The sequence below is a fragment of the Cherax quadricarinatus genome, chromosome 84 (assembly GCF_038502225.1).
Source record: "Cherax quadricarinatus isolate ZL_2023a chromosome 84, ASM3850222v1, whole genome shotgun sequence".
Lineage (NCBI taxonomy): Eukaryota > Metazoa > Arthropoda > Malacostraca > Decapoda > Parastacidae > Cherax > Cherax quadricarinatus.
Window position 1 is genome coordinate 11,906,220 of NC_091375.1, and position 21,371 is coordinate 11,927,590.

Below are 21,371 nucleotides of genomic sequence, written 5' to 3' on the forward strand. Positions count from 1 at the left end.
TTGGGGATTTTAATGCTAAAGTGGGTAAAAATGTTATGGAGGGAGTAGTAGGTAAATTTGGGGTGCCAGGGGTAAATGTAAATGGGGAGCCTTTAATTGAGCTATGTGTAGAAAGAAATTTGGTAATAAGTAATACATATTTTATGAAAAAGAGGATAAATAAATATACAAGGTATGATGTAGCACGTAATGAAAGTAGTTTATTAGATTATGTATTGGTGGATAAAAGGTTGATGGGTAGGCTCCAGGATGTACATGTTTATAGAGGGGCAACTGATATATCGGATCATTATTTAGTTGTAGCTACAGTTAGAGTAAGAGGTAGATGGGAAAAGAGGAAGGTGGCAACAACAAGTAAGAGGGAGGTGAAAGTGTATAAACTAAGGGAGGAGGAAGTTCGGGTGAGATATAAGCGACTATTGGCAGAAAGGTGGGCTAGTGCAAAGATGAGTAGTGGGGGGGTTGAAGAGGGTTGGAATAGTTTTAAAAATGCAGTATTAGAATGTGGGGCAGAAGTTTGTGGTTATAGGAGGGTGGGGGCAGGAGGAAAGAGGAGTGATTGGTGGAATGATGAAGTAAAGGGTGTGATAAAAGAGAAAAAGGTAGCTTATGAGAGGTTTTTACAAAGCAGAAGTGTTATAAGAAGAGCAGAGTATATGGAGAGTAAAAGAAAGGTAAAGAGAGTGGTGAGAGAGTGCAAAAGGAGAGCAGATGATAGAGTGGGAGAGGCACTGTCAAGAAATTTTAATGAAAATAAGAAAAAATTTTGGAGTGAGTTAAACAAGTTAAGAAAGCCTAGGGAAAATATGGATTTGTCAGTTAAAAACAGAGTAGGGGAGTTAGTAGATGGGGAGATGGAGGTATTGGGTAGATGGCGAGAATATTTTGAGGAACTTTTAAATGTTAAGGAAGAAACAGAGGCAGTAATTTCATGCACTGGTCAGGGAGGTATACCATCTTTTAGGAGTGAAGAAGAGCAGAATGTAAGTGTGGGGGAGGTACGTGAGGCATTACGTAAAATGAAAGGGGGTAAAGCAGCTGGAACTGATGGGATCATGACAGAAATGTTAAAAGCAGGGGGGGATATAGTGTTGGAGTGGTTGGTACTTTTGTTTAATAAATGTATGAAAGAGGGGAAGGTACCTAGGGATTGGCAGAGAGCATGTATAGTCCCTTTATATAAAGGGAAAGGGGACAAAAGAGACTGTAAAAATTATAGAGGAATAAGCTTACTGAGTATACCAGGAAAAGTGTACGGTAGGGTTATAATTGAAAGAATTAGAGGTAAGACAGAATGTAGGATTGCGGATGAGCAAGGAGGTTTTAGAGTGGGTAGGGGATGTGTAGATCAGGTGTTTACATTGAAGCATATATGTGAACAGTATTTAGATAAAGATAGGGAAGTTTTTATTGCATTTATGGATTTAGAAAAGGCATATGATAGAGTGGATAGAGGAGCAATGTGGCAGATGTTGCAAGTATATGGAATAGGTGGTAAGTTATTAAATGCTGTAAAGAGTTTTTATGAGGATAGTGAGGCTCAGGTTAGGGTGTGTAGAAGAGAGGGAGACTACTTCCCGGTAAAAGTAGGTCTTAGACAGGGATGTGTAATGTCACCATGGTTGTTTAATATATTTATAGATGGGGTTGTAAAGGAAGTAAATGCTAGGGTGTTTGGGAGAGGGGTGGGATTAAATTATGGGGAATCAAATTCAAAATGGGAATTGACACAGTTACTTTTTGCTGATGATACTGTGCTTATGGGAGATTCTAAAGAAAAATTGCAAAGGTTAGTGGATGAGTTTGGGAATGTGTGTAAAGGTAGAAAGTTGAAAGTGAACATAGAAAAGAGTAAGGTGATGAGGGTGTCAAATGATTTAGATAAAGAAAAATTGGAGAGGAGGAGTATGGAAGAAGTGAATGTTTTCAGATACTTGGGAGTTGACGTGTCGGCGGATGGATTTATGAAGGATGAGGTTAATCATAGAATTGATGAGGGAAAAAAGGTGAGTGGTGCGTTGAGGTATATGTGGAGTCAAAAAACGTTATCTATGGAGGCAAAGAAGGGAATGTATGAAAGTATAGTAGTACCAACACTCTTATATGGGTGTGAAGCTTGGGTGGTAAATGCAGCAGCGAGGAGACGGTTGGAGGCAGCGGAGATGTCCTGTTTAAGGGCAATGTGTGGTGTAAATATTATGCAGAAAATTCGGAGTGTGGAAATTAGGAGAAGGTGTGGAGTTAATAAAAGTATTAGTCAGAGGGCAGAAGAGGGGTTGTTGAGGTGGTTTGGTCATTTAGAGAGAATGGATCACAGTAGAATGACATGGAAAGCATATAAATCTATAGGGGAAGGAAGGCGGGGTAGGGGTCGTCCTCGAAAGGGTTGGAGAGAGGGGGTAAAGGAGGTTTTGTGGGTAAGGGGCTTGGACTTCCAGCAAGCGTGCGTGAGCGTGTTAGATAGGAGTGAATGGAGACGAATGGTACTTGGGACCTGACGATCTGTTGGAGTGTGAGCAGGGTAATATTTAGTGAAGGGATTCAGGGAAACCGGTTATTTTCATATAGTCGGACTTGAGTCCTGGAAATGGGAAGTACAATGCCTGCACTTTAAAGGAGGGGTTTGGGATATTGGCAGTTTGGAGGGATATGTTGTGTATCTTTATATGTTTATGCTTCTAGACTGTTGTATTCTGAGCACCTCTGCAAAAACAGTGATAATGTGCGAGTGTGGTGAAAGTGTTGAATGATGATGAAAGTATTTTCTTTTTGGGGATTTTCTTTCTTTTTTGGGTCACCCTGCCTCGGTGGGAGACGGCCGACTTGTTGAAAAAAAAAAAAAAAAAAAAAAAAATTTTAATAATTAAATTATTCTAATGACACATGGGTTTCAAACTTTTTAATATATAATTTTATGGCAAAGGTTGAAAGACAATTGCAATAAGGAACTTAAGACATTTCATCTATTCCACAGGCAAAATGTCTTTAAAAACTTCCTCTGCATGAACTTTGAGTGCTAAATGGGACCATTATTGACATTAGGAATGAAATGAGTGTTCCTGCATAATAATTACGTTAAACATTTGCTATTACTCATTCATAGCTACAGGAACAGTGTTATATATAATTCCCTGTTTTTGGTATCAAAATCATAATTTTTAAAAAAATTGAGGGTTGTAGCACCTACTATGTTTTAATCAAAGTATATTATGAACTTCCATATAGTTGGCTTGCCTTATTTCATTATACTTTGCTATAAATGTCTAATAATTTAGGTTTATTTTTTGCTAAACCCTTGGACACACATGCAGACTCTACTATTCAATCTTCCACAGGGAAGAGGGGTTTCTCAAATCTATTGAGGGGTTTTTGATACAAGGAATTTAATTTGCTATCCTCTTGGATCAAACCTGATTGCCTCAGGTTCAGTTGTACCCTTGAATAATGGCAAGTCCCTTTATCAGACTAAAGTATTTGTAGATGAATGGTTCAGAGAACCGACATGTGCACGTGTCTAATTTATCAACATGTCGGTTCTCTGAACCATTCATCTACAAACCTGTCAGACACTGCAACTTCTTGGGATCTTAATACTTGGGAATTCTTTGCTTGCCTAATTCTTGGGCACGACCTACTTCAGCATTGAACAAATGTTACACGACCTATGACTTCTGCACCTCTCCTGCCAACGGTTTATAAGCTCCTTCTCAGCACGTATGCCGTATTGTATTCAAGATTGATGGACTGACCACATCGACTCAAGGTTGAGGGACTGATTACCTCATTCTCCTCCTGTTCTTCAAGATTCTCCTTTGTATGGACTGATGAAGCCACTGTGTGGCGAAACGTTTCCTCAATAAAGATACCCAAGAGTTACACATGTCTAATTTATCAACAAGTCGGTTCTCTGAACCATTCATCTATCAGCACACAATAATCCAATATAAATTGGAATTGTCTTTCTGGTTATCTTCCCTCCACTGTCAGCTGTGGGGAAACTATTCTCATGATTATGGAGTGGGCACTCAAGATTCTCACATGGGTACATCAAGTAAATATTAAACACCTCAGTGGAAACTGCCAGGCCCAGCTATCAAGTCATTATATCTTAATAGATTGTCCTATCATCTGCAGTTCCCTAACACACATTGACTGTCAGGATTCCCCACCTTAGGCACAAACACATTCTTTGGCTTTTTATCGAACTAAACTATTTCACCCTTCCCCAAGTCACTAGCCACTATGATGACAGTGCACCATATGACCTCAGGGGAGGAAGAGGAATAGTACATCTTGATTAACCATTGTGGCATGCAGATTATAACCTTTATTCGGAATATGTCTACATTCTCACATAGGCTATTTCCCCAACCAGCGAACTGGGTACTAAATGACTGAGAAATGGGGCCCCATTGTCAGATCAGAACCTAGGTTCAGCCAGTCAGTGTGGATCTGGCAATTGTGACGTTTTCACCCTTATTTCCATTCTGCTGCTGGTTGAAGCACGTTTGTCTAGTCTCTTGGCTGCTGATCTGCTTTGACTACTGTCGCATGCAGTAATACCAATTTGCTGTATATAGTGTACATGCTTAAGGATAATATAATTTAAACTTTTTATGCTTTGTTTATTTTGCTCCAAGCTCCCTTTTTACACCCAGGTTACAGGCCTTGATTACCTGGGTCGTAATAACCATCGAGTAGGTCAACTTCTGATTACGACCTGTAAAGATAGAGATATTAATAATGATATAAAGAAAAAAACTAAAAACTGTAGTGTAAAGCAGCCTTCTGGCAAGACAGTGATGGAATGAATGATGGTGAGAGTTTTTCTTTTTCGGGCCACCCTGCCTTGGTGGGAATCGGCCAGTGTGATAATAAATATAAAAATAAAATATAAAGAATCTTTATTTCTACACGTACATGTATAAGGTGTACAGGCCATAGCTGACATCAGTGACATACTACTATATAGAAAGCCTCCTGTTATGCAGAGCATTTCGGCAAATTAGGTCAATTTTGTCCTCAGGATGCGACTATCACTCAGGTACATACTTATTGCTAGGGGAACAGGCACAGATGATGTTTTAAGGAAACATATCCTAGTGTTTCCACCCATACCGGGGATTGAACCAGGCACCTTACTGAATGAGCTAGTAATTGAGCTATGGGGCACTGTAGCCTTATGCATAATACCTGTTGCATGATGCACTAAACCCTGCTGCCTGATGCATGAACTCTGTTGCCTGATTCATAAACTCAGGTGCTTGATGCACTAAACCCTGCTGTTTGATGCCTGATGCACTATTATTATAATCAAAAAGAAGCGCTAAGCCACAAGGGCTATACAGCGCTGCAGGGTAGGGAAGGAAGCGAGGGTATTGGGCGGTAGAAGGGGGGAGGGATGATCAATAGGTTACAGAAAACAGCGGGGCAGGGGATAGTGCAGGGGTAGAGGGTAGCAAGAGATTGAGGTAGAAAGGGCTGAAGGTATCAGAGTTTGTGAAGTAAGTCAGTTGTTGTCAAAAAGTCAATGAGAGAGTCCGGATGAAAGGTGGGTCCATCAGCGAGAAGGGAAGGTAAAGAGAGAGCAGCGGAGCGAAGACGACGATAGAGGTAAATTCTGTGTGCCCGTTGATTAAGTGGGCAGTCTAACAGAATGTGGCTGACTGATAATGGAACTTGGCAATTCTCACAGAGAGGAGCAGGGCGCCTCTCCATGAGTAAGACGAGTATGGCCAATGCAAAGATGGGAGAGAGTAGTCTCCCAACCTTGACACTGGTGACAAGAAGACGGCCAGTAACCTATACTCGGTTTAATAGATTGAAGTTTGTTACCGAGCAGAGTAGACCAACGTTGTTGCCAACGGGTGTGAAGGTGGGTAGCTATTGGAGCAAAATAGTCCGTAAATGGAATACCTCTATATGAAACTGGTAAGCCATGTACTGCTGACCGCGCACCAGTGTCTGCCTGTTCATTGCCCTGTACGTCAACATGACCAGGGACCCAACAAAAAACTATATGCTTGGTAAAGATGCGGTGTAGCCAAAGTTGGATACGGAGGACCAAGGGGTGAGGTGTATCAAATTTCTGTATAGCTTGTAAAGCACTAAGGGAGTCTGAGACAACCACAAATGATGACACAGGCATAGATGCAATACGGATAAGTGCTGCAAGGATGGCATACAATTCAGCAGTAAAAATACTAGCCGAAGATAGTAAATGCCCTCGTACGACGCTGTCTGGAAACACTGCTGTGAATCCTATGCCGTCAGAGGACTTAGAGCCATCTGTGTACACTGCAATGGCATGAGAATGAGAGTGGAAGTGGTCAAGAAAAAGAGAGCGGGAAGCGACTGTAGACAGTTGGGCTTTCGAGCAAGGGAGAAAGAACAGACTCAAACAGCTGGAACTTCCCAGGGAAGGTAGGGAAAAGTGAGATGCTACATGAACATAGAAAGGTGGTAATTGAAGAGAAGACAAGAGCGAAGGGAGTAGGGATGGAGTAAACAGGGGCGGCGAACAAATAAAGAATGTCTACTAATATCTGTGACCATTCTATAAATGGAAGGATTGTGGAGATCATGAGAACATACGTAGTAGCAAAGGCAATGGGCATCATGGCGATTGGATAAGGATGGAACGTTCGCTTCTACATAGAGGCTCTCAACAGGGGAAGAGCGAAAAGAACCAAGGCATAAACGTAATCCTTGGTGATGAATGGGGTTAAGGCTAGAGAGAGTAGCAGGAGAGGCCGCTGAATAGATCTGATCACCATAATCAAAATGAGGGTGGAATGTAGGTGAAAGAGAGTTCGATGATCAGCTCCCCATGAAAGATGAGCAAGGGTTTTAAGAAGGTTCAGCTGGCTGTGATAAGTTGCCTTCAGAGAGGTAATGTGAGGTTTCCAGGATAACCTACGGTCAAAGAGGAGGCCCAGAAACCTGACTATCACGTTCAGGGATATGGGAGCCATAGAGGTACGAAGGATGATTGGAGATGACAGAGCGTCTAGTGAAAGTAATTCGGCGAGTTTTGGTACTGGAAAATTTAAACCCATGTGCGGTGGCCCAATTGGAAACACGGTTGACCGCATGCTGGAGAGAAACTAATGAGGTGACAGTCAGCGCCTGCACAGGCAATAGCGAAGTCATCAACATAAAGTGATGACCAAATATTTGATGGAAGACTAGAGGCCAAATCATTTATAACAAGGAGAAAAAGTGTTGTGCTCAGAACACATCCCTGGGGGACACCTTCAGCTTGGATAAAGTCTGGGGAGAGCACATTATTAACTCAAACACGGAAATGCCTGTCAGTTAAAAAGTTCTTAAGGAAGAATGGTAGATTGCCTCGGAGGCCTAAGGAGTGGGCTTGGGCCAAAATATTATACCTCCAAGTTGTGTCATATGCCTTCTCAAGGTCAAAAAATATGGCAATAACCGAGTGGTTATTCGCAATGGCATTACAAACATATGTATCCAAGCGTAGTAAGGGGTCTATGGTAGAACATCCCTTACGAAAGCCATATTAACGAGTGGAGAGACTGTTGCGTCTCTCTAAATACCACACTAAACGTCTATTTACCAGGCGTTCCATCACTTTGCAAACTGCACTGGTAAGAGCAATGGGACGATAGTGCGAGGCTTCATGTCTCGTAGTGCCTTGTTTGCGGAAAGGGAGTACAATGGCAGATTTCCACAGCTATGAAAGAACTCCCTGTGACCAAATAAGATTGAAAAGGCGTTATAGGACTGCAAGGGCTGACTGATGTAAATATTGTAGCATACGAATATGAATGTCGTCGGGCCCAGCTGCCGATGATCGGCAAGCTGAGAGTGTTGCCTCCAGTTCTTGAAGTGTAAAAGGCACATTATACTGTTCTTCTCTGAGAGAAGAAAAGTCCAAGGGTGCTAACTCTCTGGCAGACTTTGAGGAAAGAAACGAGGGGCATAGATGGAGCTCCTGAGAAATACGGACCAGATGATTGCCAATTTCATTGGCAACATCTAGTGGGTTTGCTATATCAACACCGGCAACCCGCAGAACAGGAGCCGGGTCAGGAGAATATTTACCACTCAGTTTTCGTACTTTTTTCCAGACGTGCACTCATAGAGGAAGCAGAGGTGATGGTGGAGACATAATCTCGCCAGCAAGTGCATTTAGCGTCATGGATGACACGGCCAGCGATCGCACGCTTCTGCTTAAAATCAAGAAGTCTCTCCATGGTTCTATTGCACCGGTACGTGCCCCATGCAGCGTGTTTCAAACGTACTGCAGGAGACCACCAAGGCACACATTTCTGAGAATGCCTGCCCGAAGTTTGGAGTATAGAATGAGAAGCTGTGGTTAAAACTGGGGACGAGAAGAGGTGTAAAAGCTCACCAATGGAGGACGAAGAAGTAACCTCACTAAAAACAGTTAGTTGTGAGTAAAGGTTCCAATTTGCCTGATCAAATTGCCAGCGTGGGATATGAAGAGGTGGTGAATATGAAGGGGAAGTAAGAATGATTGGGAAATGATCGCTGTCATGTAAATCCGAGAGAACAGACCAGGTGAAGTCTAATGCAGCGGAGGAAGAGCAGACTGAGAGATCGATGCAAGAGAGAGTGCGAGTCCGAGGATCAAAATGGGTGTGAGCAGGGCCGGATTAAGAAGTCTCCGGGCCCTAGGCTATTCAGATTGGCGGGGCCCCTTTGAGTTACGGGTAAGCGAAGCGACCCCTTCCAGCTTGGGGGTGGGGGTCGGTGTGAGCCTGTTTAAGGTCTAATTAAATACATTCTGACTATTTAGATTAAATTTAATAGGGAAAGTACATCAAGACAACCAAAACCATTTACCAACAGCCATTATAACTATCTTGTTAAATCATGCATTTTAAAGAGAATAAACTCAAGACAGCATAGTATTACTAGATTAGGCTATTAAAGTAGTGACATCATGTACCTATTATATTCAGCATAACCACTACAACACTATTATTCCCTTTATAAATCACTGACCATTATTATCATTGCATCATGCATAAGACTATCAAATCATATAAACTACAGAAAATTGGAGAGAAATCTCCCATACTCGCCCATTAGCGGGAAAACACAGCTGTTCTGATGTAAACAAAGGCGTGTTGAGTGTTGCCATCTATGGTTAGGTTTATTTATTTTTATTTTATTTTATTTATTTTTGTTTTGATTAATTTTTAAAAATCTATTTTACTCTCCAAACACTTGAACTTTTTAGGTAGGGACCCCTTTGCACTTGCACCATGTGCGCAGTCTTGGATGAGCCTCTGAACCCCTTGGACCGCGGGGCCCCCAAATGTGCGGGGCCCTAGGCAAATGCCTATGCGATAATCCGGCCCTGGGTGTGAGCACCTGTGTTTAAAACATGGAGGGGGTGGGTAGCAAGAAAAACCTCTAACTGAATGCCACGAGAATCACAGTGAGACCCCCCCCCCCAGAGGAAATGATGGGCATTAAAATCGCGAAGTAACAGAAGCGGTGGCGGTAATGATGAAACAAGAAAGGCAATATCCTGAATAGATAATGCCCGAGAAGGAGAGAGATATAAAGAACAGAGTGTATACCACCTATGCAAGTGGATACGGGCTGCTGTGTAATGCAGCGAAGTACGAACAAATAGCTGATGGTACGGAATATCAGTGCGTAGAAGAAGGGCACTTTCATTAAAGGTCCCATCAGGAAAAGGATCTGAAGAATACAATAAATTATAGCCCGAGATGGGATAGATAACAGCAGAGTGTAATTTTGGTTCCTGTAAGCAAACACCAACAGGGGAAAACTGGGAGAGTAGCATCTGAAGGTCATCCCAATTACCCCTGAGGCCGCGTATATTCCACTGTAAATAGGCCATGATTGGCAATGATAAAGATACCTGAAATCCGCAGGTAAGGGTTCCTACAGACTAGAGGGGTTAGAAAAGTCCACATGTGGAGGCAGCGGAAAACGTTCAAGCAGCGAAGGAACGGTGTGCTGTGAAGAAAGGAGTTGCGCAGATGGAAGAGAGGAGAGAGAAGGAACAGAGGGTGGATCAGTGTCCATTGACGGTTTGGTCTCTGCAATATATTCAGAGATTGCTTCAAGTGTTTCGGAATTCAGAGACGTCGTATGGGAGACAATATTGGAGATGGTAGGGGGAGGATGAGTAAAGATTGGAACTGTAATGGGCTGTACCAAGGTAGGGTGGAGGGAACTGGAGAAGAAGCATGGAAGGGGACAGAAGAGGCAGAAACCTGGGAGGTGGCAGAAGAGGAAGAAACTTGGGAGGGAACAGGGGAGGAAGGTACAGTACGAGGAGGAGGGTGAACCTCTACACTTGTAACAGAGTCAGTGAGAGGGGAAGAACCAGGTACAGAGACAGGGAAGGTAAAATGAGGAGGTGGAAGAAGGGAAGGAGGGGTTAAAGGACCTTTTTTTGACTTCTGAGAAGTAGAGGGAGGATTGGGAGGAGGTGTCGTACGAGATCTTGTCGATACCGAGGCTTGTGAGGGAGAACATGAAGAAGCGAGAACAGACTGAGGTGTTGAATTATTATTATTATAATCAAAAAGAAGCACTAAGCCACAAGGGCTATACAGCGCTGCAGGGTAGGGAAGGAAGCGAGGGTATTGGATGGCAGAGGGATGATCAGCAGGTTACAGAAAACAGCGGGGCAGGGGATAGTACGGGGGTAGAAGGCAGCAAGAGATTGAAGTAGAAAGGGCTGAAGGTATCAGAATTTGTGAAGTAAGTCAGTTGTTGTCAAAAAGTCAATGAGAGAGTCTGGATGAAAGGTGGGTCCATCAGCGAGAAGGGAAGGTAGAGAGAGAGCAGCGGAGCAAAGACGACGACAGAGGTAAATTCTGCGTGCTCATTGATAAAGTGGGCAGTCCAACAGAATGTGGCTGACTGATAATGGAGCTTGGCAATTCTCACAGAGAGGAGCAAGACGCCTCTCCATGAGATATCCATGAGTAAGATGAGTATGGCCAATGCGAAGACGGGAGAGAGTAGTCTCCCAACCTCGACACTGGTGATAAGAAGACGGCCAGTAACCTATACTCGGTTTAATAGATTGAAGTTTGTTGCCGAGCATAGTAGACCAACGTTGTTGCCAACGGGTGTGAAGGTGGGAAGATATTGCAGCAAAATAGTCCGTAAATGGAATACCTCTATAAGAAACTGGTAGGTCATGTACTGCTGACCGCGCAGCAGTGTCTGCCTGTTTATTGCCCTGTACTTCAACATGACCAGGGACCCAACAAAAAACAATATCTTTATGCTTGGTAAAGATGCGGCGTAGCCAAAGTTGGATACGGAGGACTAAGGGGTGAGGTGTATCAAATTTTTGTATAGCCTGTAAAGCACTAAGGGAGTCTGAGACAACCACAAATGATGACACAGGCATAGATGCAATACGGATAAGTGCTGTAAGGATGGCATATAATTCAGCAGTAAAAATACTAGCCGAAGATAGTAAATGCCCTTGTACGACGCTGACCGGAAACACTGCTGCGAATCCTACGCCGTCAGAAGACTTAGAGCCATCTGTGTACAGAGCAATGGCATGAGAATGAGAGTGAAAGTGGTCAAGAAAAAGAGAGCGGGAAGCGACTGTAGACAGTTGGGCTTTCGAGCAAGGGAGGGAGAAAGAACAGACTCGAACGGCTGGAACTTCCCAGGGGGGTAGGGAAAAGTGAGATGCTACATGTACATAGAAAGGTGGTAGTTGAAGAGAAGACGAGCGAATGAAGGCAAAGAGAGAAGGGACGGAGTAAACGGGCGGCAAACAAATAAAGAATGTCTACTAATATCAGTGACCATTCTATAAATGGAAGGATTGCGGAGATCATGAGAGCGTACATAGTAGCGCAGGCAATGGGCATCACGGCGATCGGATAAGGATGGAACGTTTGCTTCTGCATAGAGGCTCTCGACAGGGGAAGAGCGAAAAGCACCAAGGCATAAACGTAATCCTTGGTGATGAATGGGGTTAAGGCTAGAGAGAGTAGCAGGAGATGCTGCTGAATAGATCTGGTCACCATAATCAAGTTTCGATAAAATAAGGGTGGAATGTAGGCGAAGGAGGGTTCGACGATCAGCTCCCCATGAAAGATGAGCAAGGGTTTTAAGAAGGTTCAGCCGGCTGTGACAAGTTGCCTTCAGAGAGGTAATGTGAGGTTTCCAGGATAACCTACGATCAAAGAGGAGGCCCAGAAACTTGACTGTATTACATTCAGGGATACGGGAGCCATAGAGGTACAAAGGATGATCGGAGATGACAGAGCGTCTAGTGAAAGTAATTTGGTGGGTTTTAGTGCTGGAAAATTTAAACCCATGTGTGGTGGCCCAATTGGAAACACGGTCGACTGCATGTTGGAGAGAAACTGTAATGAGGTGACAGTCAGCGCCTGCACAGGCAATAGCGAAGTCATCAACATAGAGTGATGACCAAATATTTGATGGAAGACTAGAGGCCAAATCATTAATAGCAAGGAGAAAAAGTGTTGTGCTCAGAACACATCCCTGGGGGACACCTTCAGCTTGGATAAAGTCCGGGGAGAGCACATTATTAACCCGAACACGGAAATGCCTGTCAGTTAAAAAGTTCTTAAGGAAGGATGGTAGATTGCCTCGAAGGCCTAAGGAGTGGGCTTGGGCTAAAATATTATACCTCCAAGTTGTGTCATATGCCTTCTCAAGGTCAAAAAATATGGCAATAACTGAGTGGTTATTCGCAAAGGCATTACGAACATACGTATCCAAGCGTAGTAAGGGGTCTATGGTAGAACGTCCCTTACGAAAGCCATATTGACGAGTGGAGAGACTATTGTGTCTCTCTAAATACCACACTAAACGTCTATTTACTAGGCGTTCCATTACTTTGCAAACTGCACTGGTAAGAGCAATGGGACGATAGTGGGAGGTTTCATGTCCCATAGTGCCTGGTTTGCGGAAAGGGAGAACAATGGCGGATTTCCACAGCTGTGGAAGAACTCCTTGTGACCAAATAAGATTGTAAAGGCATAATAGGACTGCAAGGGCTGACTGATGTAAATGTTGTAGCATACGAATATGAATGTCGTCGGGCCCAGCTGCCGATGATCGACAAGCTGAGAGTGTTGCCTCCAGTTCTTGAAGTGTAAAAGGCACATTATACTGTTCTTCTCTGAGAGAAGAAAAGTCCAAGGGTGCTAACTCTCTGGCAGACTTTGAGGAAAGAAATGAGGGGCATGGATGGAGTCCCTGAGAAATACGGACCAGATGATTGCCAATTTCGTTGGCAACATCTAGTGGGTTTGCTATATCAACACCGGCAACCTGCAGAACAGGAGCCGGGTCAGGAGAATATTTACCACTCAGTTTTCGTACTTTTTTCCAGACTGCACTCATAGAGGAAGCAGAGGTGATGGTGGAGACATAATCTCGCCAGCAAGTGCGTTTAGCGTCACGGATGACACGGCAAGCGATCGCACGCTTCTGTTTAAAATCAAGGAGTCTCTCTGTGGTTCTATTGTACCGGTACCTGCCCCATGCAGCGCGTTTCAAACGTACTGCACGAGCACAAGCAGGAGACCACCAAGGCACGCATTTCTGAGAATGCCTGCCCGAAGTTTGGGGTATAGAATGAGAAGTTGCGGTGAAAACGGAGGACGAGAAGAGGTGTAAAAGCTCATCGATGGAGGACGAAGAAAGAATCTCTTTAAAAACAGTTAGGTGTGAGTAAAGGTTCCAATTTGCCCGATTAAATTGCCAGCGTGGGGTGCGAAGAGGTGGCGAATATGAAGGGGAAGTAAGAATGATTGGGAAATGATCACTGTCATGCAAGTCCGGGAGAACAGACCAAGTGAAGTCTAATGCCGCGGAGGAAGAGCAGACTGAGAGATCGATGCAAGAGAGAGTATGAGTCTGAGGATCAAAATGGGTATGAGTACCTGTATTTAAAACATGGAGGGGGTGGGTGGCAAGAAAAGCCTCTAACTGAATTCCACGGGAATCACAGTGAGACCCCCCCCCAGAGGAAATGGTGGGCATTAAAATCACCAAGTAACAGAATCGGTGGCGGTAATGACGAAACAAGGAAGGCAATATCCGGAATAGATAATGCCCGAGAAGGAGAAAGATATAAAGAACAGAGCGTATACCACCTATGTAAGTGGATACGGGCTGCTGTGTAATGCAGCAAAGTATGAACAAATAGCTGATGGTACGGAATATCAGTGCATAGAAGAAGGGCACTTTCATTAAAGGTCCCATCAGGAAAAGGATCTGAAGAATACAATAAATTATAGCCTGAGATAGGAGAAATAACAGCAGAGTGTAATTTTGGTTCCTGTAAGCTAACACCAATAGGGGCAAACTGGGAGAGTAACATCTGAAGCTCACCCCGATTACCCCTGAGGCTGCGTATATTCCACTGTAAATAGGCCATGATTGGCAATGATAAAGATACTTGAAATCCACAGGTAAGGGTTCCTACGGACTAGAGGGGTTAGAAAAGTCCACATGCGGAGGCAGTGGAAAACGTTCAAGCAGCGAAGGAACGGTGCGCTGTGAAGAAAGGAGTTGAGCAGATGGAGCAGAGGAGAGAGAAAGAGCGGAAGGTGGATCAGTGTCCATTGATGGTTTGGTCTCTGCAATATATTCAGAGATTGCTTCAAGTGTTTCTGAATTCAGAGACGTCGTATGGGAGACAATATTGGAAATGGTAGGGGGAGGATGAGTAAAGATTGGAACTGTATTGGACTGTACCAAGGTAGGGGGGGGGGCGAAAGGGTGGAGGGAACTGGAGAAGCGTGGCAGGGGACAGAAGAGGCAGGAACCTGGGAGGTGGCAGAAGAGAAAGAAACTTGGGAGGGAACAGGGGAGGAAGGTACAGTACGAGGAGGAGGGTGAACCTCTACACTTGTAACTGAGCCAGTGAGAGGGGGAGAACCAGGGACAGAGACAGGGAGGGTAAAATGAGGAGGTGGAAGATGGGTAGGAGGTGTTAACGGACCTTTTTTTGACTTTTGAGAAGTAGAGGGACAATTGGGAGGTGTCGTCGTACGAGGTCTCGTCGATACTGAGGCTTGTGAGAGAGAACTCGAAGAAGCGAGATCAGACTGAGGCGTTGAAGTAGGGACGTCTGAGCCGAGGACAGCAAAAGGATTAGACACAGGAGTGACTATGGGAGAGGTAACCACAGAGGTGGGTGTAGAAGATGGGATACCAGAAGTGGGGGGACGTTTTGAAACACGGGAATAAGAAACACGTGGGAGTCTTCCTTGGAGGCGGAGATGAGAAACTGCCATGGCATAAGGGAGACCTTCTGTCTCTTTGAGGTAACGGATTTCCCGCTCGTTTAAATAGACTTGACAACGGCGAGAGTATGAAGGGTGAGCCTCATGACAGTTAAGGCAAGAGGGAGATCGATTGCAAGACGTATTAGAATGGTCATCGGCACCACAGACTGGGCATTCGGCGATAGATCTGCAATATTTCGCTGGATGGCCAAATCGCCAGCAATTTCTACACTGTTGTGGTGTAGGGATCACCTTTCGAACTTGTAACCGATGTCCTGCTATATAAACTGAGGATGGGAGTTCTCGGCTGTCAAAAGTTAAACGAGCCACATTGCTAGGGTATCGTCTCCGCCCACGGGCAGGAAGAACGTAAGTGTCTACCTTGAGGATTGGGATATCTTGGAGTTCCAGCTGTTCAAGAATGTCAGTGCCACATGTCTGGAAATTTTGTTGAACTATGGTATGGGGCAGAATGACGGTACCACTACAAGAATTGAGGGAATGATATTTTTCAAGAGTGACAGGAACAGTATCGATATGGGAAAGATGAGAGAGCTCATGAGCCTGGGTAGCATTCTGTATGGTAATGATGCACATACCGCTCTTAAGAGCATGAAAAGAAATATCTTTACCAACATGGCGTAGGAGTACCTTGCCAATACTGTGGTCAGAAAGATAGGCAGTAGAGGAAGTCGGTCGTAAAGTGAAGAATTTAGTCCATTGTTCAGTCTGAAACTGAGCGTGGAAAGGTAGTGAAGGACGTGTCGATCGTTTCTGAGAAGAACGAGAAGGTGGAGAAGTATCATCAGCAGGTAATTGTCGTTGGCGTTTAGGCGTGGGACCAGAGTTGGTCCGACGTGGAATGGGTCGGCGATTTGAAAATTGCCGCACCGTAGAGGGAGAGGCCGGAAGCATAGTCAGAGGAGAGCGAAGGTCCGATAAATCGAAGGAGTCAGTCGAGGCCTCAGTACCTGAAGCGGGTGAGGAAACAGCACCGGCAATAGGTACAGAGGCATGAGGAGTGTCTGAAGAGTAGTCCAAAGACGAGGCGGGGTCAGAACGGGGTACGGTATCAAGAAGGGGCCCGGGGGTAGTAGGTTCATGGACTAGGGCTGCCATGGTTAGGTTACTTCTTTCTTTTTGTTTTTAAGAAAAAAAAAGAAAAGAAAATAAAAATAAAAAAAAGAATAAAAAAAGGGGGGACCGGGGAGGGATAGTTCCTAGGAGGAATGAAAGGGCCAGAAATCTCCCTCCGCGCCCAAGAGGACCTCAGCACCGCAAGTAGCGCAGATGCAGGATGGAACCCGTGCCATACCCTACCCATCATGCTAGTAAACTAACAATCCGGGATAGCAACCTCACATCTGCCGAGCTACCTCGGTGGACAAAAGAGAGGGCGGCCGGATATCCGCCACAAAGCATACCTCCTTCGGCCACCACCCCCGGAATCCGAAAGGTGGCTTCCAGAGATACACCCGTCGCCCGAAAGACACCCAAAGCTACTCCGGGATACCGGAGAGGGATCGGGACATCCCCAGGCGATCCAGATTCCACGGCAAACTACGCCACCGCCAAGAACCTCAACGGAATGGGATAGACCCCGGTATCCTTTCCCCTACCTAGGAACCAGCGCGCCTGTGGGAGCAATCCCAAAGGCCAAAAAGAGGAAGGGCAAAAGGGAGGGGTGGGGAGGAGGAGGAGGAAAGGAAAAAGGGGAGGATGGGATAGGGGAGGGGAGATTGGGGGGTAATTAGGTTCGGTCTGAGGAAGAAGACCGACAGGTCTAATTCCTCAGACCAAGAGCCTCTTCACCACGCCAAGGAGCCCCCCTTGAAGAGGCCTACACAGTAGGCTTCTTCAGTCGAGTACAACCTCAAATCTCCGACTTCAAGGGTGATGGACTGATTACATCGTCTTCACATCTCTACTGCTCCCGCCTACTTTCTGTACTCGACTGAAGAAGACTACTGTGTAGGCGAAACGTTTCGAAATAAAGTTGCCTAAATGTTACCTATGTGTCTCATCTACCAGAATTTTTTTTGCTTCCGTAGTGGAAAACCTAGAAGCTGCTAATGAAGAACCAGTACCACTACCAGATAGTTCTTCCGAGGACCCACCAGCATTCCCAAATACACCTACAGAAAATAAAAAAAAACATACAAAATCATGATAGTAAAGGTGATGAATCGCCACAACCACATTCTACAAATATTTCTGTACATGGACAGTGAAGTCCCACCATGTGATTCAGACCCAGCCATGTGGTTTCCTGTCAGTGAACACCATGTGTCCTTTTGGTCAACTGCCACCATACAGATACCGAAAGTGTGACACCAAAATAGAAATACATATCGGTAATTATTATATAATGTAGATGGAACATATTACAAACTGAAAATTATAGTCGGTTAATTAAAGTCAATAAAATTGAGAAAAATACTGTGAGATGTCTTCTTCGAAACCTAGCATTATTTCTCGAAAACTGTTTATCATTTATTTTAGTTCATTTCTTATTTGTAATTCAGTTTAATTTCCATGTTGAGCCCCCCCCCATGTCTAAATCCGGCCCTGATCAAAACTAAGCACTAAACCCACAAGAGACGTGAAATACGTAAGTCCAACATTAAGGAGACGGTTTTCAACACGAGTCCATGGACATGGTTCATTAGAATTACGAATATGTGACAAACGAGTGTCTTTGGGCTAGTGTCCAGGGCTTTTCAAATATCAGAGTTCAAGCCACGTTAACACAGTAACAAGACTGTGTTAGTACCTTAATAATTATCAAGTGACAACCATTCCCCTACCCATCACCCTCCCACCAGTAACTACTCACCCCCAAACCCCACAACCAGCAGCCACCCTCCAACACTTCCCCTAACGACCCTTCCCCCTTCCCACAAACAACCACTGACGTCATCACACCCCCTCCTCCAGGTCAGTGGCGCCATTTAGCCATAGTGGTCAAGAACAGTGGCGCCACTAGTCATTCCTCTGCCATCCACCACACCATCAACATCTCCAGCTCCTCCAGCGCCATCAACCTCTGGTAATTTAAACTTGGATTACTCCAATTTCATGGTAACTTTCGATAGAGCAGCTTTGAAAATATTTTAGCAATTTTTCTTTGTACAAAATGTTGAAGGAATCATTCTAAATACATAGACTTCAAACTATTGCTTACGACAGTTCATGAAGAATCTAGTAATGTCCATACTTTTATCTTTGCAGACATTGTTTTGGCGTGTTGCTGCTGGTGATGACATTTCTGAAGACTTGCAGCTGCCCACAACACGGACTTCACCACACAGCAGCTGCCCACAACACGGACTTCACCACACAGCAGCTGCCCACAACACGGACTTCGCCACACAGCAGCTGCCCACAACACGGACTTCGCCACACAGCAGCTGCCCACAACACGGACTTCGCCACACAGCAGCTGCCCACAACACGGACTTCGCCACACAGCAGCTGCCCACAACACGGACTTCACCACACAGCAGCTGCCCACAACACGGACTTCACCACACAGCAGCTGCCCACAACACGGACTTCGCCACACAGCAGCTGCCCACAACACGGGGAATATCTTCAACCTACAAAATTCGATAAACTTTGGACCATTAATTAAAAATGTAATAAATAAAATGTCTTTCTTTATCACAGCAAAGAAATGTTCAAGGAACACAAAAAAGAAAAAGGAAATAACTTTGAGACAAGCCTCAACTGCTGTATTTGTCAGCAGGAGGACAACATTCACACAGTTTGGGAGCTTTAAGCTCTGGGGAAAAAAAAAAATATACCTACCCCAACCCTACTAACAATAGTAGTAACGAGGCGGACAGCCTCAATACTGCCATTATTAGGAGTTTGAGGTTATGATACATTTTATGACCCTGACAATACAAACAAGAAGCTAAGTGTTGCCAAGAAGCTAAGTGTTGCGGCAGTGGACAATACAACACAAGCCATTATGATCACCTCTTGCCTCCAGTGTTGTCTTGTCAGGAGAATTCTGCGGAAATTAAAGTTGGAGGGTAAACGCCGTGACATACATTACAATCTAGTCAAACCTACTTAAGGGATATTAAATACACACCTATAACTGAAAAAAAAAAAATCTATAAACCTCCACTCCCCTCAAAGAAGGTTCCGTGATGTTGGTGAGGGGCTCTTGATTTAGGGAATTAGATCTGCTCCAGTTCCCCAAATTAAGCCTGAATGCCTTCCACATCCCCCCCAGGCGCTGTATAATCCTCCGGGTTTAGCGCTTCCCCTTTATATTATAATCAAACTTGCACTGTTCTCTGTATCAAACCTGATTGACTTTCGGGGGACAGGTCGATGAGAGTTTACCGCTACAACCCCCCCCCCTCCCTCTTTAAGCAAATTATGTGCACATTTACCCAACTAAAGTTCCCCATAATATATTATCCATAGGGGTTATACACAGCTTGGGGAATGTTAGGCAATCAGGTTTGATCCAAGGAAGGGGAGGGTACTTGCAACTGCTTGTATCAAAATACCTTCACTAGTACAAAAACACCCCTTGAAGGGCATCCAAATTTAACACTTCCACGTCCCTCATAGCACACTAGACAACCAACACTATGGGTTATCTAACCAGTTGTATACGGCAAAGCTCCAAGTCTCCTAACACACACTACTATGCTAGCCTAAATCCATAAGCTACCTTACCTGCTAGTTATGGCTGGCAGCCTAGGAACAACCTGAGGACCACTACATTCAAGTCCCCCCACACACACTACCTCTCCATTTTAATGGGTTTCTAACTTGGCATGGTTAATAATCCTATTCTCACTAATGCCAATCTAAATCACTCCCTCCCCAACTATACTCATAAGATGTTAGTGGATCCTTTCACTTCAGATCAGAGAGGGTTTCATTTTCATCATTAACATCTGCTGCAAGAAGAGCTACACTTCACTACTGCAAACTATCAAACCAACTGCAATTCTGAACGCTAATAATTTTATATTCATAGGAACCTGAACGCCGCTTACATTTTCCAAGCTGAGGAAATTGTTTTAAACTCAATGAATCAATACTTAACTTTGTACAGTTTGGCCAAAGGCATAAAAAACGTAGAACACCCACCACAACCACTACCCAAGCCCGAAACCCACCAAAATCCCCACGGAAGCCACATGCAATAACAGATTGCAGACAGCTACTGAAGGTCGTTGGTGGGTTCCCAGGCTAACAGTTCTACGTAATCTATGCCTTCAGGGGAGATTACTCTCCCCTGCTATATGCATTCATAATGCATATAGCAGATTCTCCAGTTCTATACCTTACATATCCTACTTAACACCACCTAATTCTATAAGTAATTTTGATAGTTGAAACTAAATAATTGTAGACCTACAAAGTGTTATATATATACACACCACAACTACGCAGCATACTCCATGTATAGGTCTTAGTAATTTGCAGAGCAGTGGCGGCACGAGGGGGGATGAAGGGAGGTAAAGGTAAGATCAAGGGGGGTCTAGGTAAGATCAAGGGGGTCTGGGTAAGATCAAGGGGATCTAGGTAAGATCAAGGCGGGTCTAGGTAAGATCAGGGGGTCGACGTAAAATCAAGGGGGTCTAGGTAAGATCGAGGCGGGTCTAGGCAAGATCCAAGGGGTCTAGGTAAGATCAAGAGGGTCTAGGTAACATCAAGGGGATCTAGGTAAGATCAAGGGAGTCTAGGTAAGATCAAGAGGGGTCTAGGTAAGATCAAGGGCGTCTAGGTAGATCAAGGGTGTCTAGGTAAGATAAAGGGGGGTCTAAGATCAAGGGAGTCTAGGTAAGATCAAGGGGGTCTAGGTAAGATAAAGGGCGGTCTAATCAAGATCAAGAGGGGTCTAGGTAAGATCCTGGGTGTCTAGGTAAGATCAAGGGAGTCTATGTAAGATCAAGGGGGTCTAGGTAATATCAAGAGGGTCTAGGTAAGATCAAGGGAGTCTAGGTAAGAGCAAGGAGTCTAGGTAAGATCAAGGGGGTCTAGGTAAGATCAAGGGGGTCTAGGTAAGATCAAAGGGGTCTAGGAAAGATCAAGGGGGTCTAGGCAAGATCAAGG

The 21,371-nt window shown here is 44.5% G+C and overlaps 1 long non-coding RNA gene across 2 annotated transcripts in view; it reads right to left on the bottom strand.

Annotated features, from left to right (window-relative positions):
• LOC138855186 (uncharacterized) overlaps positions 1–21,371 on the bottom strand; it is a 46,189-nt gene that overhangs the window by 12,779 nt on the left and 12,039 nt on the right. The window contains exons 2-3 of one of the 2 annotated variants that reach the window (XR_011394372.1): positions 18,499–18,880; positions 4,677–4,720 (exon numbers count right to left, since the gene is read on the bottom strand). This is a non-coding gene — a long non-coding RNA (uncharacterized lncRNA). Of the gene's footprint in view, positions 1–4,611; positions 4,721–18,498; positions 18,881–21,371 lie in introns of those variants that run through there. The other variant, XR_011394371.1, reaches the window with a different exon arrangement.